Here is a 6,000-nt window from a genome sequence, read left to right on the forward strand (position 1 = left end):
TCACTTGGGCTGGACGGTAGAACAACGGTCTCGCTTCATGCAGGTCGGTGTTCAATCCCCGAATGTCCACCAAGTGATTGGGCACCATTCCTTCCCCACCCCGTCCCAGCCCAAATCCTTATCCTGACCCCCTTCCCAGTGCTACATAGTCGTAATGGCTTGGCGCTTTTTCCCTGACAGTTTCCTTCCCTTCACCGCCTTGGTAGGGGTTTCAAATGCCGCCGGCATTCTTATAAGAACAGTTAACATTTCAAGGTTTCATCCACATAGACACAGCCTCGCTCCTGTGCCAGGTAAGTTACGGGCTCACCATAGCCCGTGCTACTTGGAACTTGTTACGAATAGCTGAATCTATAACAACAACAACATCAAGGTTTCATGCAGGTGCTTCGATGGTAAGAACCGTGTACACGTAGTGAAGCACTCACTGCCTGGAGGCACTCACAGCCTGGAGGCACTCACAGCCTGGAGGCACTCACAACTTACGGATATTGAGCCTCCTATAAGTATGTGCTACTAGCATCACTACCGTTGACAAACAACTTCGACAAACCGAAGACACATTCTTATCTTGGCTTCACCAGACACCAGTACAACTTTTCCTTGTTCGCTTCAGGTCCCAGCCAAGACCCCTTCAAAGGTTTCATATTGCACCGTCAATACAAGCTAAGACGTAGCCAGAACCAGAACGACGGGAATAAAACACACACACCGGTTTATTTTCCCACCAGATGCTTTAGCTAGCCGTGTTTGCTTGCTCTCTCTCTCTGGCCTCGGATTAGTCTTGGCCACTTGAGAGAGAGAATAAATATCTTGCATGTTATTCCCAAGTCTTGGCGGTGTGTATTTTGAGAAGCAGGGTGGTAATTGAGCACTGGGCTTCCAGTTACTTTATCGTGGGAAGATTTACTGGGCTTGGCTGCGGCCCAGACAGGCCCTGGCAGGATAATGTTTGCCGGGCTGTCAAGGACCTGATTTAAGGTTTAACTTATAACTCGCACAGCGGGAAGTGTTGACCACGAGAGGGGAGGGATAGGGAGGAAAGACTGCTGGATAGTTGAGGGCACACGAGATGGGTGCTTGCTCGGGAGGCTGGTGAACAGCACAGGTGAACAGCAGAGATTGAAATTGAAATAAGTTTATTGAGGTAAAATACACACAAAGGGATGAGGTAGCTCAAGCTATTCTCACCCCCGTTCAGTACATCGTGTTAATACATACATAGACACACATCACAAACAATAAACATATTACCAAACATTCTGAGAGATAAACATATACATTTCCTATAGCAGAGATGAACAACAGAGGTGAACATCTGCAGATGTTGGCAGCATATGTGGCCTTGACATGCTTTCAGTGATGTATGAGAGAATCATTTTTTAACTCAAGATGTCACTACCAAGTATAATATAATCTGAAAGGCCTATGAAAAACCACCATGTTAAAAATGCCTTAATTTAAAAAACATACAATTCATGCGAATGCAATATAACTTGATATACACGAACAAAAAAAAAAGTTCGTATGGAAGTATACATATGAACACAGACTTGAGAACGCAAATATTGTGATCTATGTTCAATTCAGATGACTCTGAACATTTGCTGTCAGCAACTTTAATGATCTTTGCATTCATAGCCACAATGTCATCATTCCTACAGCCACTCCTTCTAACATCCCAGGAGCCTTAGCCTCTCCTAAACACCCTCCCAGTTGGTCTTAATCCGTCACTCCCAGTCTGTGTCTACAGAAGAGAATGTCCAAAGATGGAGATCAGATGCCTGGGGGTAGCCTCACCCAACTTTGCAGGGTCATTGGTCTGGGGTATGGGACAGACATAGGCCTGTCGAAGTCAATCCTACTGGTCCTATTAAGAGGGGGTCGGGCGTAATAGTGACCCCCTCTCCCCATCTAATCGATGGAAAGTAGGCGGTCGAGACTAATTTTCTTCAATAGAAACAATGAAAATAAGTTCAGTATTACTTTTTTTGGGGGGGTGGGGGGTGGGGGGGATAGCAGAAGAGGAGAGATAGGGGATAGAGGGGAGGGGGTAGGGGACTCAGGGGAGGGAGAGAGGGTAGGGGAGGGAAAGAGTCGTCCTTATCAAAGTCGTCCGCCGAACACCCCCCCCCCCCTTCCCCCTTCTTTACCATACCACTTGGAGTGGAAGGCTGGATGGGGGAGATGGGGGAGGTGGGGGGTGGGGGGGGGGGAATGGGGGGCATTAGGGGGGGGTAATGGGGGCGGGGTCCTAAAGGGGCTCATTAGGGCTTCGTTCCAGACTCCCCGAAACGCGTCTTGGCACCAGAAGTCGTGTGGAAGATATTGGATTACCCGATACTTCGTCTTGAGTTTGATTAATGACAAAAAAAATTATCATTATAAAAAATCTAGTCTATTCCTCGCAAAAAAAAAGAAAGAAACAAATACGGGTTTGGATGACGTTTGGAATGCGTCAGTTTGTTTAGTTACGTCGTTAAGAGGAATTTGTTGGTTGTGCTGACATCTGTAAGATAGCATTTTGGACTCTTGTGGGGGGGGGAGGGGAAGGGGGGGAGGAAGGGGGGGAGGGGGGGAGGGGGGAGGAAGGGGAAGGGGAGGAGGGGGGGAGGAAGGGGAAGGGGAGGAGGGGGGGGGGAGGAAGGGGAAGGGGGAAATGAAGGGGAGCGAGAGAGCCGTCCTTCGAGCCATTAGGACCAGTAGTTTCTGGTTAATGAGAGCTCACTGGAGATGTTCGGCACGCGCACGCACGCACGCACGCACACACGCACACACACACACACACACACACACACACACACACACACACACACACACACACACACGCACACACACACACACACACACACACATAATTTAGACCTCTCCGTCTTGCGTGGGGGGTGAGCACAAGCACCATCCTCACTGAAACAAGACCTATATTTGAATTACTCAGATTAGGCAAAATTGTATACTTTGTCAATAAAAGTTAATAATAATAATAATAAACCTTCCGTCTCTCCTTCCTCCCGTTTTCTTCATCGAAGACGATCTGATCATTCTCTATAATCAACCACATGAATCTATAACACCTTTATTAGACTAAGAGCGTTCACTGGTACAAAGGGCCACTGTAACAGACTCTCGGAGCGTTCACTGGTGCAAGGGACACCTATAAAAGCCTTCAGGAGCATTCACTGGTGCAAGGGACACCTATAAAAGCCTTCAGGAGCGTTCACTGGTGCAAGGGACACCTATAAAAGCCTTCAGGAGCATTCACTGGTGCAAGGGACACCTATAAAAGCCTTCAGGAGCGTTCACTGGTGCAAGGGACACCTATAACAGCCTTCAGGAGCATTCACTGGTGCAAGGGACACCTATAAAAGCCTTCAGGAGCATTCACTGGTGCAAGGGACACCTATAAAAGCCTTCAGGAGCATTCACTGGTGCAAGGGACACCTATAAAAGCCTTCAGGAGCATTCACTGACGCAAAAGAACACTTGTTGCCTCACTTTTAGTAATCTTCAAGAACATGGAGATTATTCTTAGCTTCGACGGTATCTCGCCCAGCGTCACAGGTATCCCCCACGGAGCGTTAGGAAGCGTTACGGGTCGTCACGGGATGTTACGCTTATCTCTTTCCCCACCCCCACCATCCCTCTCCTCCTTCCTTCTTTCCTTCCTTCCTTCCTTCTTCCCCTTTCGTGACGCGTGTCTCGTATCCACGCGACAGGGGAGAGGGAGATGGGGAAGGAAGTCAACGCTATTATTTGCAGCAGTTTAAAGCGTTACAGAGCCGTCCCACGACGCCTTCTTGGCTCTTAAGAGCTGCTTCACGTCCCACGACGCCTTCTTGGCTCTTAAGAGCTACTTCACGTCACTCTCGCTGAGGCTATTAATTGATTGATGAAGATCACGGGCTGTTACGGGGTCACCATAGCCCGTGCTACATGGACATTTCGTTCTGAGCTGTCTACTTCAACAGCCCCGCTCCTGTGCCAAGTAAGTCCACTGTGGGCTCACCATAGCCCGTGCTATTTGCAATTTTTTGTTTCCAGTAGCTGAATCTTAAACAACAACATCACGGGCTATTCAGGCCCGTGCCACCCAAGAGATAGCACGGGCCTGAATAGCCCGTAAAATGAGGCTATATTATTCTTATACTCAATTGATACAAGTTTGCAACCCGTTGAGATGGCTTGCAAGATTTGTTGCCATAATTTTAGCAAGTTGCCATAATTTAAAATAGCTTTCTGGCTTTTTTTTGTATTTAGTATATTTGTGTCGATTTTTTTTAATAGGGGAGGTTATCTTGAGGTTATCTTGAGATGATTTCAGGGCTTTAGTGTCCCCGCGGCCCGGTCCTCGACCAGGCCTCCACCCCCAGGAAGCAGCCCGTGACAGCTGACTAACCCCAAGGTACCTATTTACTGCTAGGTAACAGGGGCATTCAGGGTGAAAGAAACTTTGCCCATTTGTTTCTGCCTCGTGCGGGAATCGAACCCGCGCCACAGAATTACGAGTTCTGCGCGCTATCCACCAGGCTACGAGGCCCCTTCGAGGGGAAATTACAACTTTTTTATATAATTACAATGGTTATACCTAAATAGTTTCTTGTTCTCAATCGCTCCAATTAGGATTAAGGAAATCTTTTTATTATTTTTTAAATCTTATCCCTAATTATTTCTCACCCTTTTGTTACCTACTTACACACACTATCCAAAATTGAGGGAATGGAGTGATATTTCACATTTAATCCTTAATCTGCTGCCCCCCAGGAGGCCTGGTCGACGACCGGGCCGCGGGGACGCTAAGCCCCGGAAGCACCTCAAGGTGCCTACGAGATGTTCGGTATTTTAGAAATACCAGTCAATGGCTCTCGTCTCCTTTCTAGTTGGACACCCTCAAAAAAAGAGGTCTATTGTTGACCAGACCACACACTAGAAGGTGAAGGGACGACGACGTTTCGGACCGTCCTGGACCATTCTCAATCGACTTGAGAATGGTCCAGGACGGACCGAAACGTCGTCGTCCCTTCACCTTCTAGTGTGTGGTCTGGTCAACATACTTTAGCCACGTTATTGTGACTGTAAGAGCTCTATTGTTTGTTTTGGTGTGCACTGTGCACTCAGCTCTTCGTAGCTGGAGCCATTCTGTTGCAAAGTGGATGGATGGACAAGTTGTCCAAGTTGATGGTTGTAGATTCCGTCGTCAAAGTAGATGAATGCGGGGTTCGTCGTTATCCAGGTGGATGTATATTTTGCTGCAACCAAAGTGGTCCGTTTATTTGTGCTCACTTAACTGGTCTGAAGAGCGAACAAGCTGGATCACGGGGTTGTGCCAAGCGTAGGTCAGACATATTTGGCCGACTTCGGATATAATAGCAGCCCTCTAGTATGGGGCCATCACAGGCCTTCGGAATTTCATTTTATCATGTTCCTATCTGTTTAACTAGCACAGTGTATAGTTGATTGCGCTAATACCGCAAAATATTGTATAGAAAATACCGCAAATCCTGTTTAATGGTCACTTTCCTGCCTCAAAGTGGCTATAAGCTGGCCCAAAGTGGTCAAGAATGTAACGATCTCAAAAGTAGTCACATGCGCTAATCACCTAACCTCAAAAGATAGCAAACATGGTAACAATCATACTTTTATATCTGCCCTCAACGTGATCAAATGATCAATTTTCTGAAACTCGCTTCAAATCGCGTCTTTCGCAAATTGTCCTCTGGTTCTCAAGAGTGGCCAAATACACCTCTTAATTGACCCCAAAGTGGCCAATCTCAACACAATTTGTGTACCCTCTCTCTCCCCACGACTTGCTCTTGTTGGCGTGCCGAAGCCGGCTAATGCCTCATAACCGCCTCCCGTTCAGCCGGTGAAATTTCAAATTTGATTCACTCAGCGGGGTGTCATGGCCGCCGCTGCCGAGACGCCTAGCGCGAATTCCCGCCAAACACACACCGAAACTACGACGTTGGTACAACGTTCGAACAAGTTTTAACACCTAACCAG

This window comes from Procambarus clarkii, chromosome 31, assembly GCF_040958095.1.
Source record: "Procambarus clarkii isolate CNS0578487 chromosome 31, FALCON_Pclarkii_2.0, whole genome shotgun sequence".
Lineage (NCBI taxonomy): Eukaryota > Metazoa > Arthropoda > Malacostraca > Decapoda > Cambaridae > Procambarus > Procambarus clarkii.